The 24,820-nt window shown below is 40.5% G+C and overlaps 1 long non-coding RNA gene across 4 annotated transcripts in view; it reads right to left on the minus strand.

Moving 5' to 3' along the window:
• LOC135188236 (uncharacterized) overlaps positions 1-24,820 on the minus strand; it is an 84,254-nt gene that overhangs the window by 24,278 nt on the left and 35,156 nt on the right. For 3 of the 4 annotated variants that reach the window (XR_010307626.1, XR_010307623.1, XR_010307625.1), the window contains exon 3: positions 5,947-6,024. The exons of the other annotated variant lie outside the window; for it this stretch is intronic. This is a non-coding gene — a long non-coding RNA (uncharacterized LOC135188236). The remainder of the gene's footprint in view (positions 1-5,946; positions 6,025-24,820) is intronic. 4 annotated transcript variants of the gene reach the window in all.

Here is a 24,820-nt window from a genome sequence, read left to right on the forward strand (position 1 = left end):
GGGGCAACCTGATGTAGCTGGAGATGTTCTTGCTCACTGCAGAGGGGTTGGACAAGATGGCCTTTGAGGTTCCCTTCCAATCCAATCCAATCCAATCTGTAAATCTGTAATGTCCAGTCTAAACCTAACCTCCCCAAGCTTCAGTCCACTCCCTCTCATTCTGTTGCTACAAGGCCTTGTAAAAAGTCCCTTCTCAGCCTTCTTGGAGGCCTCTTTCAGGCACTGGAAGGTGACTTTAAGGTGTCCCTGGAGTCTTTTCTTCTCCAAGCTGAATTGCCCCAACTCTCTAAACCTGTCCCAATAGGGGAGGTTCTCCAGCCCCCTGATTACCTCATGGCCTCCTCTGGTTCTGCTCCAGCAGCTCAATGTCCCTCTCATGCTGGGGGCACTAGAACTGGACCCAGTACTCCAGATGGGGTCTCCTCAGAGCAGAGAGGAAGATTCATCCCCCTCATCCTGCTGGCCACACTCTTTCTAATGCAGCCTTGGAGGAGATTACAATCTGCCCATGAAGAGATAAATCCCCTACTTCAGGGGATAGCTCACAAATACATACTCATTTGCTCTCTCTTCAGACTTATGTCTGAAACCAGCCTTCCCCATGCTGATTTAGGCTGGGTCCTGGTTACAGTGTGAGACTATTCACGGCGAAAACATTCTCACCAAATTTATCCTATATAAGGTATTTTTGGAATAGCCAGTTTTGGAATGTGGTAAATGCAAGACGATGGAAATAGGCAAAACATTCCAAGTCTGAATATGAATTCAGATGCTGTAGTGAAAATAGTACCTGGCTCCTCATACACAAACTATTTTACTTCTGCAACATAATTCCACCCTATCAGCAATGTTCTCCAGGAGATCTGTTATTTAAACTCTTCCTTTGACACCAGATTAATGTAATGGATTTCCTTTTGGATTTAAGCAGGAAACATATACATTTATTACAGAATACTTGCACTTTTTCAGCTGCCAAAAATACAGAGCTCTATAAGCATAGAAGCTCAGACCAAACCTCCTGTTTCCAATATGAAATAAAAAGTCTTACCTTTAATACAAGTAAATATAATTTGGTCTTTTTACACTGCAACTACCAGATTTTAAGCCATTAAAAAAAAAAATGTGTTTGAATGGAAGGGTAAAAAAACTGTGAAGACCATTATTCAAATGTTTGTGGACCTTTTCAGCTAATGGATTCAAATCTCTAATTCTGCACTTGTCAACAAGATAATTCTTCAATCATATTAAGAGTCCCTAACTCAGTTCAGTCCGAATCTTCAAGGACTCTATTTTTGAAAGCAAACAACATTTCCTAAGGGGGAAAATATGTACTCATAATATCCAGAGTTCAGGTTCTCTCAATATTTTCTTTATTTTCTTGGTGTCTTTTTTTTTTTTTTTAGTTTTTGGTAATACAGACAGATTTCTTGTAGGTCTGGCTCTATTTACATAAAACCTTGTCCCCTCCATGCACTTACCCATCCAATAAGATACTCAGAAGAGCACTATTTTAGGGCAATTGTCTGTGTTCTCCAAGGTAGTACTGGACTTTTTTTACACTAGGTTTTCAGAGGAAAGTCTGTGCCTTATTGTAAGTAGCTTAGAAGGTAAATAGTTTAAACATTTAATTATATTTATGTCTTTATGAGAACTTGACTCTCCCTTATCACATTACATTACTAAAAGATGAACTAATAAAAAAAGTTTTGCACAAATGAAATTCAGATTAAAAATGGACGTTTTAAAGAAGTTTTGTAACTGTGCTTCTGATTGACTACCAACCTGAAGAAATTAACTATATTTTTAGAGGCCTATGGCACAGCAAGTCCTACACAAAGTCTGTAACCCAGCAAGACCCTTAAATATGGCATTCGTTAGGACAGATGTTTCAGTTCCCACTTGAATTATAATGCAATTTACACACATGTATCAGGAATAATACACACATCTTTTAAGTAAGAAAATAAGCAATACGAGTTTTAGCAGCAGTTTGCTTGTCTACTTTCATTTTCACCTCTGAAGGGAATACTGGAAACAACTGAGAGAATACGCCCATCACTAAGGGTGGGGAGATGACAGTGCTCACCTAGGACATTTGTAAAGCACTATCCATCATGGCAAGTAGCATCTAGCATTTAAAAGTTAGCATAAACAGCACCTCCAGACTTTCTGCATTATCTTTTAATACATCACTTCTATGGTCTTCAGTACTAGAATTGCCCCAACAGAGATCAGACTGTGCTGATGAAATCAGGTGTTTCTACTAGAAACACACAATTATTCTTCTAGACTATAAGACGTACAAAGCTGACATGTGCTTTGCCTTATCTATTCTTTCCTTTTTGATTGTTTGTGCTGGCATAAAACCCATTCTGCTCCCATTATCTACTTAAAACACTCATTAGAGGAGTCAACAAAACCTGCAGAATTAAATGGCACATGTGATGTAATGCTGAATTTCATATACTATTTGAGCATCATAATGCAAGCCAGGTGTGCAACATAGGCAAACAAATGGTATTTTAATAATATGTTAAACAGTTGCAAAAGGCAGATTGTGAACTACTGCTGGGCTAAGCAGAGCTCACTCATAGCTGGCTGGACAGTGCTGGTTCCAGTACCACATGATCATGTTCTGTATAGGTCAAAATCAGTACCATATGCTTCCCTGTAGCAGCTATATGAAGTAAGGCTCAATGACTGCAAGCAGGTGAGTTGCCATACGTTAATGAGTTATCACTCACTTGCTGAGCCACAGTAACTAGTTGCTGTTCACCAGAGTTGTGAAGCTTCGTAACCTTAAAATTTACAGTATTTTGAGAACCTTTAGGCCTCACAGGATGAAATACTTCCCTGGCTTCTGGTGGTTGAAGGAAAAATAGGAGGTGCCACTGTGCAAGCCTTTTTGCACTACAGACCAACCAATATTAACAGGCATTTAATAAGGATTCCTGAAGTGGCTCCTAGTGTCTGTTCTCCATAGAGAGGTTGAGGTACACCTAATATTCTGAAAGTAAAATACATTAGATTTGATGACCCTTTCTTCATTTTCTGCTGTGTACCTCAGAATTAGAGGTGGCAGCAGCCCCAATTTTACCTGAAAAATATTAGCATAAGTAGGAAGAGAGGAAAGACAAAAACTCTCCTTAATACAGGTTGATATGTGACTTTGCATAGCACTTTGAATGTTATTAAGTGTTTGAATTCCTTCCTGTGTCTTTTTAGCCTAGATGACTGTCTTTCTCTTTCACTGACAGCCTCTGCAGGACCAAATTGACAGCTCTTTAAAGCAGTCTGACAAAAAGCAGCATTAATTAAGTCATTGCCGGACTGTAATTGTGTTAAGAAGTAAAAATCTAATATGAGAAAAGGTTAGTGAGTCCTCTCTTGTGTCAGATTTTCTACTCTCTATGAATATTAATGTCCTTAATGAAGACAATCTTTGCCTCATCAAGCCGTTGTTCTGCATTCAGGTGCCAAATCCCTGCACCATTGATTTGTTTTTAAAGAACAAATATGTCAGGGGAGAGTGACTGTCCTGTTTCTTATCAACATCATAGAGAATGCTTTTGTATTCCTGGAAAGAGTTTATAGATTTTGTGTGCCATGTACAAGCAGTGTCTGTGATGGCAGAGGAGCAGCAGGGAGGGGGATGATGTTGAGGCAAGGTAAAGTAGTTTAAGTAATTTAATAGAAGCATTACGTTTTATCATGTTAGCTTTTTTTCGTGTGTGTTAGCAATATCCATCTATTAACGAGGTTATGATCAGCAGTTTTAATGATAAAATATGAATTATCTCTCCAGAAAGAATCCTGCAGCTTAAGCACTGAAATGAAGGAGCTCGGTGATAAGACGCTGATCGTCTCTTGCTGATTATCCCTCCCCTCCTCCTCCCGATCGAGTAGATAATGATGATGGTGCTGATGAGTGATGATCCTTTTTAAATAGGTTGAAGGCCCTTAGGAGTCTAACTCTGGTGAGGAACCTTTCCTGCGCTTCTCAGTCTTCCTTGCTCAGCTCCCACATCTCCCATCATTTCTCTTACTACCCTCCTCAAAGCTTTATCAGCTGTGAAATATTTCTGCATTATTAGTTACTACAGTATTGCCAGTGCTTTTGGTAAGAAAGTGTTGTGTCTCCTTCAATGAACATATGACAGTCCTCTGACACCCAGTTAAAACTCAGCACACCACACTGAAAGGCAAAAGCATTCTCCTGACAGTGCTGGAAACCAGATTGAGTGTGAATCCCACTGAGGGCATTAGAAGGTATATGAATTTCTATACAGGGTATTTAAAAGATTCATGCCCCTTCTGAGAGCTGAGAGGTAATTAATATTCTATTTTCCAAGCAGATATCCCTGCAATAGCTCAGTTTTAGAAGAAATTCTGGTACGTGTTTTACTGCAGAAAAGTAGCAAAAATCTGAGTAGCATGGTTCTTTTTAAAGAAAATCTCAGCATATGTTACACTGACAGAAGAACATGAACATTTTTCCAGACAAAATTAAACATTTTAAGTTTTTAGCTGAGATGGATTACGTCTGCCAGTTAAGATGGCTACAAGAAATGTTAAGCGATGATAGCACCAACAATTGCAGAATGATTTGTACGGCAAGAGGAGCAGAGAGAGTTTTTGACCCTACGTACTGGAAAGTACAAACTCAGACCTCAGAAGCTTCTTAAACCAAGAGCCAAACAACACTGACAAGAATCACAGGGACTAAAGAAGATGCATGAATTTTGCACTTAAAGCACAAAACAGCGCACTCCAAACTCATCCTTGGCCAGCGTATCTTATTTTTCGCTCTAGAGCAGTATCTTTAGCTGATAGTCTACCTATATGGGTTTCTTTGTTTGGCTGGTTGGGGTTTTTTGCCTTTACTTAGTCAAGCTAGAGATGTGCAGCTGGTCACAACAGAACAGGATGTACGAAAAAGATACCCAAATTCATCTGCAATCAGTAAATCTACACTGGAGCAAAAGCAGTTGACTTCTGGATGCCAGACTGGTTGTCAAGAACAGCTCAACATTTTTAAAACCTGGCTGCAGCACAAGACCTGAACTGTTGTGTTATAGCAGCATTCCCCATGGAGATGAGGGATGTGTTACTATTTGGCAAGAGTTAGCCTTCTCATTTCTCGCTGCCTCACTCTACATCTGACCAGGCTTCCAGGCACCAGCACAGAGTTTGCCTCCTTTTAATGTTTTACAGAAACTGCAGCTTTTGTAAATGGTCTGCTCTTGCTGCCCCACTGTGTACCACCTTATTCTCTACTCAAAAGCTTTTCTTAAATCCAAGTCTGTGATTCTGCTTTCTTGGCTTCAGATCAGTTCTTTGTCCTACTTTCCCTGGATACTACCTGCTCCTTAAAACTTCTAATCCACACAACAAGACGTAGGATGGAGTATTCAAGCTCATTCATTAGTTAACTATTCTCTGCACAATCATTCAAAAAATATAGCAATTGTGAAAATGTAAGTGGAAAAGGGATTGAAACCAGGATGTTTTAGAGAAGCAACAAACTGGGATTGGCCCTTCAACTATTTATCAATCTAGCAGCTCCTTAGCATTTCAGCTTGTTATTCCTATGTCTAAGAAAAGGAGCAACCTTGATTGCAAAAATACTTATGTGACATCAAATAGTACTAGGGAAACAAATAGGCTAGTGGCATAGTAACCCACTTTGGGAAAAAAAAACACTTCAGGATATGTTTGGAAGATATTTTTACAGCAAAATAGAACCTCACTGTAAACTTTTTCCTGGATGAAAAAAAAAAACAACAAAACCAAACCCCCTTAATCTCAGTACAGCATCCATGAAGATCATAAAGGTTGGGATTGTTTGGGTTTTTTAAATTAAAACAACAACAACAAAACAGTCAACACAATGAATGTCCTTAGCCCCCTCGACAAGGGAAAAGAAGTTTAATGCCATATTCTTACCTCATTGGGGAAATCGACTTCACTGTCCTTCCAGTGGTTTAGTGTGAAATCACCAGCTGGCTCCACCACTACATTAACCTATGGGACATAAAAGCAAGTCTCTAGCACTTATCTGTTCCATCTAACTTGCACTGAATTTTCTAGAGGAGTTTGAATAACATCACTGAGACGACACTTTCTGAGGTTTGCAGGTGTTCCCAAAGGCACAGAACAGCTTTAGTGAGTCCCTCCTGAATCACAGAATGGTTTAGGTTGGAAGTGTCCTCAAAGATCATCTAGTTCCAGTCCCTCATCATAAGCAGGGACACCTCCCATGAGAGCAGGTCACTCAAGGCCTCATCCAACCAGGCCATGAACAGCTCCAGGGAGAGAGCATCCACAACCTCCCTGGACAACCTGTGTTAGTGTCTCACCACCCTCATTGTAAAGAACCCATTCCTAACATCTAGTTTGAATCTCCCCTCTGCCAGTTTAAACTCATTAGCCCTCATCCTGTCATTACAAGATCTTGCAAATAATCCCTCCTCAGCCCTCTCGTAGGCCCCTTCAGATGCTGGAAGGCTGCTACGAGGTCTCCTCAAGGCCTTCTCTTCTCCAGGCTGAAGAGCCCCAGCCCTCATAGCCTGTCCTCACAGCAGAGCTGCTCCAGCCCTCTGAGCGTCTTCATGGCCCTGCTCTAGACTCACTCCAGCAGTTCAGTGTCCTTCTTAAGTAGGTGATACTGCAGCATTGGTGCAGACACCGAGGAGAGTTCAAGAAGGACAGAGATATCCCCAAATGCAAGGGAAAAAAATTCATGAGGTTGAAAGGGAATGTTTGGAGTTTGATTTAAACGATAATTGATGGAGAATTTGACAGATGCTCAATTGCTGGCTTTTATTCAGCTCTTCTCACCTTTTGAGCAGAATGCTACCCCTAAGTAGGACTCCCCTTGGCCTTCTGAGGGTCTTTTTAGGGGCATCCTCACTACTCTGGAATATCTGAAACTGTACAAATAATGTCAAGCCAGCTCCCCTCAACTGAAGTTCAGATTGGCTCCTATGTAGTGAGGGGAATTACTGTAGATATGTGCTGTCAGTGACTTACACTGTAACTCTGAATCCAGGTAAGGGAGTTATAAATACAGTATGTAACATGAGTGTTTCTGACATCCCATGTGGGAATTGTGTTTTTCATACTCATTTTCCTCTCAGATTTTTTTCCCTCAGCTTTTACTGGTCCATCTTAGCTTGTTAACCTAGAAGTCTTCTCTTGGGACAGCCTTCCTTAATTTAGCTTTCCTATTGTCCAACTGACCCACTTGTAAAGCAGATGGACAACACAGAGGACATTTAGAGGAAACCATATAGTCACACCATTGTGTGACCAACAGGTCAGTTTTCAATTAGTTATCAAAATAATTCATTGTAATTCTAAGTTAATCATCACAAAGCTCCCTTTTCTGCATTTAATTATTCTTCCTGCAAGTGTGACTCTCTTTAGAAGGATGGGGACTGTGGCCTCACTAAGTTTATAGTCTTTAACCCCTACTTCATGCTCATGTCCCTATATTTGATCACTCTTTGTCTGACATCCCACTTCCAACCCCTGACAGCACAGCTGGAAGTCAGTGTTGCTAAAACACCTCAAATTATATATAAACACGATATTTAAAATTGTGTGAACATTAAATATAATTACTTTCTGTCAATCAAAACTTACACACTAGTAAAATAGCTATATTCCAGGCTGTTTCCTACTTGTCTTAAAATTTCTGGACAACTCAAAGCAGTCAGAAATAGTCAGTCCAGTACTAGTGATCTTTTTTTTTTTCAGGGCACTACCCTGCATTTTGGCACTTCTTAACCAATTTGCCAAACACCTAAGACGTGCGGTGTACATCTGAACACTTATCCCATCCGCACAGAAAATTCTAGGCTACACAGAGAATACTAAACTGCAAAGCTCTCTTTTCTCCTCCCTACACAGTGAAATTTATAGCCTAAGTTATATTGTATAGAGAAAGTTTCAAGAACACCTGCCCAACTGTGTTTTAAGGGTGCCTGCCCTACTTTCTTTGTTCTCTCAGTGTTAACTCCCCTTTGCACATAGTGTGAGCCAAGCACATATCTGATATTTGGTGTATTCTACTGAGTTCCAGCTATAGGCAGCCTGGCAGATTAAGTGCAAGCTTTGTGAACAGAAGAGAGATAATTCAGAGGCTTCTTATTACTTCTGATCTCTGAGCTGTGCAGGGATCACAGCTCCTGGATTGCATCTGTTCCCAAAATTTTCAAAACAAAACAGCTTCTATGCATAATCTGTTTTCTTACTATTATGGAGGAAGATATTCAAGAATCATTTAAAAAAAACCCCTCTAAAAGAACACAACAACCTTCAGGTGATGAAAGTAACCACTGATAAGATGAAAATGACAGGACTTTTTTCGACGTATATCTCTCTGCAAGAACACACACACACAAATTGTGCCCCTCAGTTGAGAATTGCAGGAGAAACCATATGGACCAGGGGCAAGCTTAATATATGGACCCTTTTGCAGATGCAGCACAGTTTCTTCTGCAGTCAAACTGAGGTAGGAGGTGGATTTGCATGCACCGATCTAATTATGACCTTGAAAGGTCACTAAGAGAATAGCATTCACAATTTCCTTCCCCACCAGCAAAGCTCAAATATTCCCTTATCAACGTATGAGTTTGATAATTTATTTTCTGACTGTGCAATTGGATACAATGCCAGAGGTCTCTCCTTGGATTTTAAAAATATTTTTAAAGGTGATGTACTTGTATGACAGTTTTGTACCACAAACACATGGGACTGAGTGCCCTTAATCCAACTCTTGTATCTGTGTGGGAAATGCCATGAGCTTCTTCCTTTCTAGCATGTAAGTATGCTCCATCTGTCCCAAAGAGACTACTGCTTCTTCCTTTCTAGCATAAAAGTATGCTTCATATCTGCCCCAGAGAGACTACTTTTACAGGTGAAAGGATATAGTAGTAATTTCAACTATAAATAGGATTTGAGACATGAGACGAAAGAAATTAAGAGGTGTATAAATGAACCTTGCTATAACACTGACCTAGCTTCTTCTCTCCAATTAATTTAATTGAGAGTTTTGGTTTACTTAGCACTTTTCATCCATAGATCTAAAAGCACTTTATAAAGATATGTAAATGTCAATATCCTCATTTTACAGACGAGGATAAAAGGGCACAGGGAACTTATATGAATCACCCCAGGTCAGCAAGTAGGTGGCAAAACTAGGAATAGAAACGAGCTTGCTTGGTCTGTCTGCTGTGCCACTCATCCACCAGAAACTGTGAATTCCAGGTCATTCAACAAAAAGCTACAAAACTGAGAGCTATGCATTTTACATACAGAGGTGCAGGCAACCCTTCTGTAGAGCTCTGCAATCTCAAACCTTAGTAAAAAGAGCTGTACAGTTGTGAAAGTTTGTACTTTTTAAATAATTAAACCAAACCAAAATAAAAAACCAAAGCCAAACTATTTTAGCTAGCTAAGATTATGAAAACAGTGGTATTTCTCAAATTTTCCCCTCCAGAAAAATGTTATGTGCATAGAAGTAGCACATAGCAGCCCTGGTTGTAGCTATTTAAAGAAACCTGATTTTATCTCCCTGAAAGCTGATATTCTCAGACTTTAACTTCTCTTCTCCCATGGCAAAAACACTGGGAGGTGACCGAGGAGAGAGAAAGGTTAGAAAGTCTCCTGAAATGGAGTTATGATCATAGAGTGGTTTAGGTTGGAAGGGATCTCAAGGATCATCCAGTTCCAACCCCCCCACCACAGACAGGGACACCTGCCACTATAACAGGTTGCTCAAGGCCTCATCCAACCTGGCCTTGAATACCTTCAGGGAGAGCATTCACAACCTCCCTGGACAACCTGTGCCAGTGTCTCACCACCCTCACTGTAAAGAACCCTTTCCTAACATCTAGTTTGAATCTCCCCTCTGCCAGTTTAAATCCATTACCCCTTGTCCTATCATTACAAGACCTTGTAGATAGTTCCCCCCCAGCCTTCCTGTAGGTTCCCTTCAGATATTGAAAGGCTACTATTAGGTCTCCTCAAAGCCTTCTCTTCTCCAGGCTGAAGAGCCCCAACTCTCATATCCTGTCCTCACAGCAGAACTGCTCCAGCCCTCTGATCATCTCCTCTGCACTCGCTCCAACAGTTCCATGTCCTTCTTGTGCTGGGGTCTCCAGAACTGTACACAGTACTCCAGGTGGGGTCTGGCAAGAGCAGAGTAAAAGTGGAAAACCCCTTTCCTTGCCTGCTGGCCACATTTCTCTTGATGCAGTCCAGCACACAGTTGCTGTCTGGGCTGCACTCATACTGCCAGCTCATGTTGAGCTTTTCACCAACCCAGACCCCCAGAGCCTTTTCCTCAGGGCTGCTCTCAGCCATTCAGCACCCAGCCTGGATTTGTGCTTGGAATTGTGCTGACGCAGGTTCAGGACCTTACACTTGGCCTTGTTGAATTTCAAGAGGTTGGCCTGGGCCCACCTCTGCAGCCTGTCCAGGTCCCTCTGGATGGATCTCTGCCCTCTAGCAAGTCAACTGTGCCACACAGCTTGATCATCTGCAAACTTGCCAAGGGCTCACTCAGTTCCTCTGTCCATATCACTGACAAAGATGTTAAACAGCACTGGTCCCAGCACTGACCCCTGAGTGACACCACTTGGCACTGGTCTCCAGGTAGACATTGTGCCCTTGATCACCACTCTCTGCATGTGATCATTCAGCCAATTCCTTATACAATCAATGGAGTTGGTAAATCTGACTATCTCTGCTTCTGGTTGGTGTTTAGAAGAGATGCTGAAGTACCCTCTTCAAGATTTAGTACTTATTCAATGTTTTTCACAGAACATATAGGAGTACATCTGGACTATTGAAGTTCAGGTAAAATACTTGACAAAGTTCCTCCATGCTTTGCTTCACAGTGACTATGACAGCTGTGCTAGTTTGAAGCAAGCTGGAATGTTTTGGTAACAGAACTAGATAACGGGCAGTGAAATGAAAAACAATTGATGTCAACTTCTCTCACAGTCTCGCTGAGAACTCTGGGAAGAAGAAGAAAACATTCTCCATTTTGTTTCTCACTCTTGCTTTTGCCTTAGACCTGGTCACATCTCATTAACCCTGCTCCTACTAACCCTGCTCCCTAACCTCTTGGCTGCACCTCTCTTCTTCCTGAGAACTGGGGTAAGGTTGAGAGGGCCGGGGGGAGGTGTTGGGGTGGTTTGAGAGCCCCTCCTGGGGACCTTGGTTTCTGGGAGGGGAGTTGTGCTTTTGTATTGTTTATCCTTTGTATATTTCTGTATATAATTGTATATAACTGTATATATTGTAAATAGCTGCTTGTAAATTCTGCTAGCTGTAAATAAATTGCTTCATCTATATTCCCAGGGTCCGTCTGAGTTAGCTGGGGCAAATTCAAAAGTGTGGGGGGGCGGGGTAACCCCCAAACCATCACATTTTTAATTGGCGCCCAACGTGGGGCTAGATATTTCAGTGAGTGGAAATTAGCTCTGGGAATTAAGATGAAGCTAATCAAGCAGCTATTGTATTTGGTTGGTGCATTGCTCTGGTCTGGTTTTGTTTTCTTGGTATTTAGTTGGTTAAAAGGTCAAATTGTTGCTTATTTCATTGATCTGGCTTATAATAAGGCTAAAGCTAAGGTTTCAGATATGTTCTGGAGCTGGGGTGATTTTATTCTTGGTTATGCTGGTTTTAATATCTCTGAAAATATTACCAAGGACATTACAGGAGCTCTGGTCAATAATGTGACAATCAATGGAAATTCTGCTTTAAATATGGCTCTAATGAGAGTTATTCAGCCTAAGACAGGAATTCCAACTGTTTGCCTAGGCACATGCTCTTGTAAAACTGTTTTTCTTCTCACAATTTTTAATATTTGCCTCATGATTTTAATATTCATATTAATTTTGGCATTATTGGTGAAAAATTCAAAACCAGGTTCTGTAAGAGCTAGGAAAAATTCTGTGTCTCAGAAGCAGTCTCTTTCACAGCAAAACAAGGGAACACAGTCATCGGCTTCCCCCTTGCCAGCCTCTGCCCCTCCTTCTCCAAGTGCTGGGAACACAGCCAGTGTTCCCGCCACTAACGTAAACAATGATAAGGATAACCAAAACAAGCCACAGAGTTCAGCAGGAGCCTCAGGAGGACAGGCAGGTACCCAAAATCAGAATGTCCCTAGCAACAATCAAAACACGTCAGGGTTGGCAGGCATCCCAGGAGGACAGGCAAATAATCCCACTAATGTTAATAATACCACTAGTGCTAGTAACGCTAGCCCAGTCAGTCCAAATCCTAATGACACCAGCTCAGCCAATTCAAACCCCCAGCCAGCAGACCAGAACCAAAATCCTCCTGTTAAAAGCAAGGCAGATTTGAACTCACAAGCTCCAGTTCAGACCCCTAAGGATACAAATGCTCCAAGTCAGACCTCCAATAATTCAAATGCTCCAAGTCAGACTCCTAAAGATTCAAATCCTCCAGCAGACACATCCAAGTCTGTTGCTGCTCAGGCCCTTCTAGCACCTGCTAAGGCAAAAGCTAAAACAAAGAGTGGTTCGCAGGAGGATGTAAGACAGGGGACCTCTGGTGATCAGCAGCAAGAGGAGGATGAGGAGGCAGTTAGTCTACGAGACCTTGTAGATGTGCTGAGACAACAATACTCAAGTGAGAGGAGCGCTGTGAGGTTAGCTGCCAGGAGAGAGGATGGTTCCAATGAGTTTAGGAATGCTATGAGGAAGATTGTGTTAGGCCCGGCACCACCAGAACAACAGGAGGAAGAGGAGGAAGATGACATCCAAGGTTCCAAGGATCCACTCAGAGAGGTCAGGGAAGTTAGGAAGGAATACACAAGGGAATCAGGTGAGCCAATCTTAAGCTGGTTAGTGAGATGCCGTGGCATTGGTGCTAATGCTCTGCAGGTAGGAGACAAGTCTGCCAAGCAGCTGGGACCACTCACTAAGGAGAGTGGAGTGGACAAACACCTAGCAAGTCCTCTTGGTAGGGTTAGCTTGTGGACACGCCTTCTGTTGGCTGTGGCTATGAGATATCCTTCCCGAGATGATTTGCCATGGGCTGCCAAGAAGTGGAACACCGTTGAGCAGGGAATTAAGCTTCTGAAGGAGTTTGCTGTGAAGGAAGTGCTTTATGGAGATCATGGTACTCATGAGCCTGACGATATTCCTTTGGGAACAGGTCTCATGAAGAAGCTGATTAAGCTTGCTCCTTCATCCTATGCTAACATCTTGGCCAGTAAGTTTCTATCAAGGAGTGATAATGGAAGATCCTTCACTGTTGGTGAATTCACTGACCAGCTCAGGCAGATTGAGGACAGCTTGTCACATTCTGGTATAATCTGTGCCATAAAGACTATGACTACAGAGCTTAAAGATGGTATAAGAGATGGCATTAAGGAGAGCATGAAAGAACTGAAGGAGGATCTCAAAAATCTGGTAAAGGATACCATTCCTGCATCATCTGAATGGGTGCATGATTATCAAAGATCTCGATAGGCTGTTTTAGCTACAAAGATAAATAGAGGATAATATGATATGAAACAGAGCTTAATCCATCATACTGAAAGTCTCAGCCACAGCATAAAGAGAATCTAAATTGATTCATCTGCAAACCCACAGCTGAGAGACCAGTTTACAGAGAACTCATGGTACCCTGCAATGGCAAACTGCATTTGATCATATTCCAGTGGAGACTCACAGGCAGAACCATCAACAGCTACGCTGTTAAGTCAAAGTCTGCATATCTCATTGCTGCCTTCCACATTGAGATTTCATCTGAAAGCCCAGGGACATTATAGATACTTGAGACATTCCGTCAGTATTTTATATCACCCAAGGCTGGAGAAAAGAAGCAAGAGAAACTGGCATCTGGAGAAGCAATCACTTCTCTATATAAATATAGTACCAAACCTGGAAAGTGAGATGGATTTTCTGATACTAACAACACTCACATACCATTTCCTTCTGAAGGACTCACTCTCCAGTTGTGAGCAAGATAAAGGTTGATCTACTAATCAGAGGCTTATGGCAATTTCTTCCTGCATCTTTTCTGGAAGAGAAAGCTCACTGACCAGTTACCCTAAAATGTTTGAGAATGAAACAGAAGTCTGGAAGGGCAGATTTTGGCGTTCTTTTGCTGAGCTCTCTGTGATATTTCAAGACTTCAGTATAGTGCATGACTCATGAATTCTGTAGTAAATAGGCCAGACTCGCAGCTCCAGGTATTTTTAACCTCCTAAGCAGAAAAGGGGAATATTTAGGATAAGAGATGAACATGAATTTAACAATAAAAATAGAAAGACCACTTTGCATACAGCACTTGGGTAACCCTCTGGGACAGAACTATACTGATTACCATATGTTCTTTTCCAAGCAATATAAAAAACAAACAACCAAACAAAACCACAACCAAAGACAAAATGTGCTTTATGAAATTCTTTACAGTGTAATAGCACTGATGCAAAGCTGTAGCTAAAATAAATATGATACTTTCCTTGTGGTACTCTAAGGCACTGGTGACCTATCAATTTCTCAATCTGAGTAGAAAGAGAGCTAAAAGATGACAGGCCTTTCCCAGTAGAATGGTTGATATACAGCAAACAGCCATAGCTCTGTCCCTGATTATTAGTTGTGACTAATACAAAGCAAGCAGATGCTAAGAATGCCTGGGGCTAGCTATGAAACTGGGAGGTCTCATTTTACCCTCCTCCTAGTATGTGTGTTGGGATAGGACGGTGACTACCTGCAAGAGGGTAATCTGATGACTAGAGGTGGTCTTCAACACACTGCTATTTTTCTGTGTTGATGAAGTACACAACAAGTCAATCAATCTGTCTCCATGAAATTCTCATTCTTGTGTATCCCCTTTATACTGTGGAGCTCTGGTGTGACCAGGACCTGAGTAGAAGCATGCAAAACTCTATTAAAAATAAAAGAAGGAGAGGCAAAGGCCCTGCCTTTGAGCAGAGCTACAAATTAGGTCCAATTTGGAAGAGGATGAAGAAGTAGTAAGGTGGTAGAACTCACAAGCACCTGAGAGTGGCTTTTACATTGGGTGTTTTCACTCATGCCTACAAGCTACAATTTTCAGGTGGCTATCAGATTCAAGCACTTAACTGCCATTGAATTTGCTAGGTTTTGGGCAACTAGCTCCCTCAGGCTTTTTCAGAAATCCCATCCGCAGTCATTTTCCTGTCCTTGTTCTCGCTAATTAGCACGATGCTCCTGTGTGTGACTGTACAACACTGCAGAGGATTCTCCTCAATATGTGTGGGGGTGGAGGGGAGTTATCTTATTGAAATTTGATTCAAAAGAAGGAAGAAGGAAAACATTTCCATTCACATTAGGTTTTGTAAAACCATTTAGTGTTATGAAAAGCCTAATGTTTAAGCCTAAACTAAGTAGACAGTGATCCTTTAAGTCCCTGTCTTCCAGTACGTTTCACCATTCCGCTCTTTCAGGGGAAGTTAGATTTGTTATTCTTTCACCTTCCAAAGTCCTTGATGGGTTATTTCTAGAGAATATTTAAAACTACAAAGTATTTTTGTCAGCACAGATGTCTATAGAAATTTTCTTAAAATCCAGGAGATATTTACCCACCTCTCAGAAATTCTTCTTCAATTTTCTATTAATATTATTTCACTGGGATCAGTCTCTGTTGAGAAATTTAGTTTAAGCTGCCTAGCAGTCTTAAAAGAGAAAGATCTATTAATTTAATCATTTATATGAATCATGTCTAAATGATCTCAGCAGAGAAAATGTGTTAGCCATTTAAATCCCATCATTACATATTATATAATAATTACCACTAATTCTAGTTTGGATGGGACACAATATTGCTTTACATACCTAATATATTCAGAACATCTACCTTACCTAGCTCAGTCTTTTTGTGACCTTTGAGTTTATGCTTGTCTCTTGATTACGAACACAGGACAAGCACTGCGAGGAATTAGGTATGCAAAACACACACAGCACCACATTTATTTGACATGCACAACTACCACTTTTTCTTTTTTTTTTTTTTAAATATGTCTCAAGTTCTTTTTGTCTCTGGAAGGTATCAAGCATGCCATTGATACTGTTGTAATCAAAATAATATTTATTTATTAAGTATTCTCAGTATAGTCAGTACTGTACGTGACACTAATTCACACTGCAGCAAGCTGAGCTCACAGTGTAAGATGGGGTTACTCACAGGAGGCTGTAGGGTGTAACTTCCACTGGATTTCCAAATTTCTTACTCTGAAAAGGCTGCTTGAACAGTGAAAGCAGGCAACTATACATAAATGAACTGCATATACACTTTTGTTGACAGCCCAAACTGGTGGAATTTTCATGGATTTTTTTTCCAATGAAAAAAAGGCACAATATTAATTAGCTATAAGGACAGGTCTGAGCATAAGTTTCACTCCATACTACTACAGAGCTCTCATGCATTCAAAGCTCAGTGAAGGAATACAAATTGCACAGCAATGAATGAAGGTGCTACAAATCTGCTTCTCTGTTGGGCAACCTTAGTAAAGGCCATCAATATACAATTCCTTACTAGGAGTCAATTCATTTTTACATGTACATGACAAAATAGCATTACACAGACAGAAATGAGTCTAAACATTTTCACTGGACTGATGTGAGATGATGCTGCTGGCACCATGAACAGACAACAGCTTCCAGAGTTAGAACTCTGCAACTTGGGTCACAAATGGCACTTCCAGGGAGTGGTTTCCAGAAGCAGCACGATATTTTCTGTGTGCTCACTAGGAGCCCATGACTCCAGTAAGGTTTACAGATATGGGTATCTGGCTTTGGCCTTGAGAAAGTTTCAACCATGTCTCTGTTATGTTAGAACGACATGAGTAGCTTCATCCAATGTGGACACTCAGTTTAATTTTGCCTTTTTTTATTCTTTATTCCATTCCACCAGCTCTGCATGAATGCATCTGCCAGAAACCTTTCCTCTACTCTATCAAAATCACAACACAAGATAAATCCCTGATTAATTACAGAAGAGTAAGATTTCCAAGTCTCTTATCCCACGGGTCAGATTTGTCCCTGGTGTATGCCGGTACTCAGTAGTGAGACAAATTTGGCCCTAGGTGACTTTTTTCTCCCAACTAACTCATTACACCGTCCCTTCTGTAGCTGATGAATTGAGCCCCTTGTGTTCTGTTTGTAACCATAATTAGTATTCATTTTGCAAGCTTAACGTTCACCCTTGATACAGGACTGAGCCTAATGTTAATCACTGCGGTGTCTTACCGCCTTTGACTATGATCTGTCAGGTTTGCATTACTTGTCCCATACCTAATTTTTTGCCCTTACCAGCCAACTAGCACCTCGACATCACACTGTGTCAGAATTAGAAACTTTTGACAGATCTGTAATCATCTAGTTCTCATCAGCTCTATGCATGTTAGTCACTTCATTTCCACATTCTAACAGTTAATATGCCTTAATTTCTCTCACTTTGTGAATATTTAATTCCTCCCTTTTCAACATCATTTTTAGGTTGTGTGAATCATTTTCAAAGCCTTTGCTATTCTCCCTCCACTATCATCTGCATATTTTATGAAATGGCACAGTTGAGTCTCTGAGGGCTCTTGATAAAAATGAAACTGGCAGGCTGCTCATTAGTTGTTTACCTGGAGCTGTGTGAATCCCCTCGAATGGTGGATTCCCATTTGGATTTGAATTAGGATATTCTGACACATAAGAATGGAAAAGCTTTCCAAGCTAAGCGGGATTCTTTCCCCCTCCATCCCTTCCCCTTCCACCCCAATTAATAGCTCTCCTAGAAAGTTTGCATTCTTTTGACCAATCTGCTAGTCATACAGTACCACCTACACCAACATCTGAAACAACTGGATTGTTAAAAGGTGAGAGACAGAGGCTGTAGCCAATTAGCAACTGTAATGAGGGGGAAAAGTGTCCCATCAAGAATGCACAGAGGGCAACATGACTCACATGTGAACTTTTCAGGCTTCCACAGTCAAACCAAGTTGCTGGGAGTTATTTAAGCATTTATTTCAATGGGCAAGTAATAAATAAAATAAAATACAGTGCAATTAAAAAAATTGCTTTCAAAGGAAATTCTGTGAGTAAGGTTTTTTAAAAAATAAGTACTTTGCAATGATCAGAGCTGGCAGGTCTCATACAGCTGTTACGTAATACAACCAGCTTTCAGCATCTCCTTGATCTTACTCATGCAGGAAGGCACTTCCATGTCTCACCACTGAAACAAACTTAGGAGTCACACTCAACAACTCATCAGTTACGAGACATACAAAAAAGACACCCGTGTGTTTACCAGAAAAGCATGGATCATCAAGAACTGAGTGGGTGATTTAGTCCATGCCTGGTGAAAACCACTTTCCCCCTACTGCATCTGAGCTTCTCTCATTCAGAAGCTGCGTACATGTTCTTTGTGTATCTCCATGCAACTCTCCAGGTCATGGCTACAAAGGCCCACATTTCTACAATACTTTTAGTTTTTACTGTTCAAAGGTTTACATTTAGCTTGATTGTTTTAATACTGATATGCTTTCCCCATGGATTTTACTTAAAAGCAGTAATGCTATCTCTCTCTATGCACTACATTTTTTTATTATTTTTTTGGCCTCTGCTAAGTAAACAGGGAATTGGAGTCATTATAAATAAGGGAAAGAGAAGTATTCCAGCTGTAGAAACTGCACCTGCATTGGTACTTTGGTCACACAGGTGCTATGGTGAAAGGAAAAAAAAGAAGCTGAGAAACTGAAGCAGCTTTGGTTTGATAGATGCCATCTTTCTATTCAATGCTCGTGTCCCTGCTTCATCTGTCTTAGCCTTAACACATTTCTTAAAACTTTCTACACTACAAATACAAATAACCAAGAGCTGAGGTCATAATTAAAGCTTCACAGAGTTTCTGGTCATCTGATGTCATATATATTATCACTCAAAAATGAACAGTCAAGAAGAATCCAGAGATAACTTCTCTAGTCCCTAAAACTTTACCTCCTTAGTAGCAGTAGAGAGGGCAGGTGAGAAACAATTTACTGGCACATCCTATTGCTTGATGCTAGCTCTTACAATCTAATCATCTGCCTCTTAATGATTTCTTGTTACAGTCCCAGCTTAACCTCTGAGTATTTAAAAATCTAATAATGAAAAGTGGTATTTTTACAAAGCCTTGGCTAGAGCAGGAGTGGATTTAAGTATGTTTTGTTTATCAGAAAGGTTAAAAAAATAGATATTTATATTAAAAACATTTTTTTTTCCAGTCTCATGAAGCTTGGCAGCCTGTATGGCTGGGATTTAATTCTTGGGTTTGACAGTGTTGCATTCTTTTGATTTGTTATATGTGCTTCAGATCTATGACTTTGTAATTGGACAGGAACACACCTATGAACCAAACTTGGTCTCAAAGGCTTTGCATAAAATTAGCCAAGATATGGTGCAAGCAGAGTTGTCACTACATCTCGAAACTGGCAGATACTGCAAGCAGTTAAAAATACCAATAGCCATAAGGAAACTTGTGTGGTTTCACCTAAGCAAACACAAGCAGCAGCAGGTTTGGCAGAGTGATGTTAACTCACCTTTCAAAGATTCTATCCCCACCCCCACAAGCTAAGTATTTAACATTTTTCACTTGCTAAATTTTAATATTTTTCTATCTTATTAAATATTAATTGGATTCTTATCAATGCTTATAAATACTTAAAGGGTGGGTGTCAGGAGGATGGGGCCAGTCTTTTTTCAGTGGTGCCTGGCAACAGGACAAGAGGTAAGAGGCACAAGCTTAAACAGAAGAAGTTCCATCAAAACATGAGGAGGAATTTCTTTATATTGAGGGTGGTGGTGCACTGGACCAGGCCACCCAGGGAGGTGTTGTAGTCTCTGTCTCTGGAGTCATTCAAAACCCACGTGGATGCCATCCTGTGCAACCAGTTCTAGGTGAAGCTGTTCAGTCAGAGAGGTTGAACTGGATGATACACAGAGATTCCTTCTAACCTCTATCATTCTGTGATTCCCTGGTACTTTCATCCTACCAACAAGAAGCGTACATATCATTTAGGTATAAGTGCACCATTCATTCAGTGACGAGCAGCCTTTCCAAAATCTTTACAATCTCAGCCTGCAATGTAATTCTGTTTCAAAAGGTTCTCACTGTTACAATTGCACACAAAAGGACCAGAACCATTTTTTCAGCTGCTATGGTGCTAAATTAAGTTGTGACTTCAGCCTTGCAGTGCGAGCCAGCCTGGTTACCCTCATGCAAGGAATACTCACAAATTTGCTTTTAATAAAGTGTTGATACTTCTGAGGTCACTTTACAAAAATCTGTGTTCTGTTTGATGAAGACAATTGTTCTGTCTCTCCTTACAATACTACTGCACATTCTAGGCAAACCAAAGAATTTCTGTGGGAAATGGCAATTTAAATCAACATTTCAATTGCCTCCCTTGGGCCCTTCAACTGTTCTTGTTTTTTATTGAAGTAATCTGCATCAATCTTCTGTTGCTTATCTCTGCTGACCAGAACATTGTATGGAGCATACGGATCTCTGCCAACCCAAAGCCAGATAAATAGATGAAATGCTGCTTTTCTTAGAAATAGGTATTCCTCTGCATGGGGATGGTATAACAGTGCTCACAGGGAAGCACGAGTGACAGTTCTGACAGGAAACCAGGACTCAAGAGGAGTGGTGTATTAAACCAGGAGTGGGGTGGTGGTGTCAGAATATGTTACTCTGGCAATGAAGGTGGATCAAGGGACTCTGAGAGGAAACACCAAACCATTTGAAGCAAGCAACTGAAGGACTTGACCAGAAAGGCTGTCTGCAGAGGTACTGCTCTTCCCTGATCTCCCTGTCAACTTTCTCTGAAAAATCATTAAAAAAAAAAAAAGCTTTCCAATGGCTTGGTACAATACAGAGCCAAGGTTTGTACTTCTCTCCCTGCCCCCCCTCCCGCATGTTAAACAGACCAGAGACCTGACATTTTATGTTGTTTGTTTGAAATGATAAACTTAATCATGAGTGAAATGTTAGGAAGTGACAGCGCTGGCCACAGTAAGGTCATTTCTCGTTTCAGCCAAGTACAATACAGCTTTCCTCTTAATTGCATTGCCAGTCCTTGCCACAGGAGGACCCAGGCATTTGCAAGTGGGGAACTGAATCTGTCTTTGTGATAATTAAACCATGGACCTCTGTAAAGACTGCCAAATCTGCCATATGGTAGTTTTATGACCTAGACTGCTGTTATCTCTTGAGAAAGCTAACATCCTAATCTCATTTTAGTTATCTGTGATCAGAACCCACATTTCTAGAGGGCAAAATGCAGGAGTACTGCTTGTCACAGAGCATCCTAAAGCAATGAATTTTTTTCCAGGGGTTCACACTAATACAATGAAGAGAGAACTCATTATTGACATAATGGAATTAAAACAGAAATCAAGAAGCTAAGCTCAAACAACCCATGGGTTACCTTCACATAGATTGTAACATCTCTGAAAATTTCCTGAGACTTGACTTTAGACAGATGAGCACTCTGGTAAGTAATTAAAACACTCATTGCAGGAGGGCTGAGAAAAGGCCACTGAGTTTTTCCAATGTGAGCACATTATTTTAAAACACAAACACAAGTGGCTGGTGCCTTTGGAAGTCTGAGTTCATTTATTAGAGCTACACTCCTTTAAGAGCATCCTTGTAAGCTGTCAGAGCTGAGCAAATATTTTACAGGCAGAGAAAGCCAGACTGTAAGATGCCCAGGATGAAGAATGAACAGATCAGAACTGGTGCTGGATAATGCTTTGTGCCTGGCCCTTCTCATACTTCTATTATTTCAATAAATTAACCCTAATTTGTCTTCAATTCTGTGATACATCCATCTGAACACTTGCACTGTAGTTCAGAAACACACTGCCCTTTAGAACCAAAACACAAACACTTATCAGCTATGGTCACCTTCTTACATATCTTTTGGGGCTGGATCATTTCATATCCAAGAGAACACATCTGTTCCTTTCAGCAAGGTTACGCTTTCCAAAGTGCACTGAAAGCATAAGAAAGAGGAGGCATATTTTTCACCTCACTAGTAGCAAGCAAACACCCAGGCTATACTCTTTGATGGCTAAGAGAGCCTTATATATAAGTAACTTTAGTATTTGAAATTGCTATTTGAAAATTATCCTCGTTGCAGGTTTTTGAGATGGGATTTTTCTTTGCAAAGCAAGACCTAATGGCTACTCAAGTCCACTCTAGGTTCTCCAGACTGATGACCTTCATCACATTTACCTGCTAGACAGATAGTCTTACCCAGAGATTACATAGGTCTGTTTTTTACTGAAATATTCTGGTTATATGATCTAGATAATGCAGCCTGCTATAAATCACCCTGGTTGTCCCCTGATATTTTGAAAACTGATGAGACTGCCGATTCTTGCTTCTTACTTTGTATGCAAATGATAAATTATAGATGGGAAATAGGAAAAAGAAGGTTTTACTCATTTGCTGGATTGAAACAGACTGGATTAGTGAGCGAGCAGTAGTACCCTTGGACTATTTATTGTGACATTGCTTAGAAAAATTCAAACCCCAAAGCCTTCAAATCACTGGGGACATTGTTAGCCTTCTGCAGGAATTATTAAAATGTACAGAAATGTATGAGCATCACTTTATAATAATTAATCAGGGGCTGTTGATTAATAAAGCTCATTTTTTAGTCCCGATGATTCAGGGTATTATCCAAAGGACAGTGTCCTTGTCATATTGATTAAGAAAGCAGACTTTGCCGTGGAAGAAAGTGTAAGAGCAGTCGAGCTTCTTCCTTCCCCCCTCCCCCCATATTAAATAAATATTGAATGAGAATATTAACTCGTTAACCTTGACAACAATTTGTAATTTTCATAAGGAGGAAAACTCGCATATTCAGCAAATAAATTGCTGCAGGGATTTCAGGGAAACAAATTGGAGAGAATGAAGAATGCTACCATATGAATTCTGTCGTTTTTATGGGCTGCAATGATAAATTTGTTTGGTTATGTCCCTCAATTAAGGCCACAAATACTGTAGAGCGTCAGAAGCAAGTTAACTGGTAGAGCTGGTACAGCGGAGTCTGGGTGACAATCTAAGGTCATTCAGGAAGTTGAGATTTCTTTCTTCTTTTAGATCTAGCTCAGATCTGGAGCGAGCATCTTAAGCAAGTTACAGAGTGCATCTTCTGCAGAGCATATTAATCCCCTTAAAGCCTTTGTTAAAAGATAACTCCATTTATTAGGTATTGCATGAGAAAATCTTTACGTGGAATTAACAGCACCAGTCACAGGTTTTACAGGGTTATCTAATTATTTTGAACTCTGTTTAACCAGGAATGCAGGTAAGATAAATAATTTGTAAGATGTTTACCTCTGCAGTTTTTGAGCACCACTTTTTAACCCCCTATAAAAATGTTCTGCTTTGAAACTCCAGCTAGGTTGCTGTTTCAATGATTACAGGAAAAAGGGACACTCTTTGCTCTCTTTCTTATATTTCCAGCTGTAAGAACCTTTTTGTTCAGATCATTGCCCAAGTCAGCAAGCCAGCAAAACACATTTAAGCACGTGCCTACTTTTAAGCTTGTTTTGCCTCAGCTGACATCAAGTAATATTACGGGTGCTTAAAATTAAGCATATGCTTAACTGCTTTGTTGGATTACAGCCTAAATTATCTATTAATCCAATTGCATGGTTTCCTCTGATCGCTGCCGTCTTGAAATTCTTGCTGTACAATAGATTTAATATAAATGCATTATGTTTGTCAGGCGTGCCACTAGATTTGCATGCTGTCCTTGTCTGCTTGGGCATATTAGCAGCCATAGGAGAATATGAAAGATTTAATATGATTTTTAAAAATTTAATTTTGGTGACTTTTGGAAGGAGATGAATGAAATGCATTTTGTTTGAGAAATTTAAAGGGACAAAAATGAAATGAAAGTGTCGAACACTTTAAAGGTCCAGATAGAGAACAGGAGGCAAATGAGCAAATGCCCATGGAAACTAGCAGCCTTGAAACAGAGGCAAGGCAATACAGACAGTGTTTGGTATGCTGCTAGTTACTTTTGCAGGAACAATAACTGGTGTCTGATTATATTCTGATTTTACTGTATTCATTCTGCAAGGACTCCAGGATAGAGAAATGTTGTCCCCCTATCTTACACGTGGGAAGCTTAGGCATAGAGAGACTGGCTGCCAGGCTATTAAAGGTATGTAAGTGAATTCCCATTCATTTCAACACATGAATGCATATGAGGTGCCCAGATATTTCAGTGAAGGGGACCATTGAACTCGCAGCACATTTGCTGCTGTTTTGCTTTCCCAATCTGTACCTTTTGATGGTGGTTTTTCCTTAGTGTCCTCATACATTTTAATGATACTAAGAGTCATTTTAAGTACACTACAAAAAAGAAAAGAGCCTCACAAAAGCAATCTTAAGTAATTTGTCCATGATTTCACAGGACTCTGTGAAAGAACTGGTCTAAATCCTGTGCACTGTGCCGTCCTTCTCCTTGCACCTGGCCAGCCTTGATCCTCCCAGGTGAAAACCTGGCCATCTTGCAGCAATGGTGGCAGTTTGACCACTCACAGCAGTTTCCAGTCCTTTTCAGCTACACATGCTGTGCTGCTTTAGCTGAAGTGCAGAACGAAAACTTGCATAACCCTGATAAGATGTTATGAGTAAGAAGCAACGGGGTACATGCTCAGAGATGCAGTTATCCACTCATGATACATTATAGAGGATAATAGTAATAATGACTTTTGCTAAGCCTTTTTTGTTCTCAAAG

This window comes from Pogoniulus pusillus, chromosome 29 (assembly GCF_015220805.1).
Source record: "Pogoniulus pusillus isolate bPogPus1 chromosome 29, bPogPus1.pri, whole genome shotgun sequence".
Lineage (NCBI taxonomy): Eukaryota > Metazoa > Chordata > Aves > Piciformes > Lybiidae > Pogoniulus > Pogoniulus pusillus.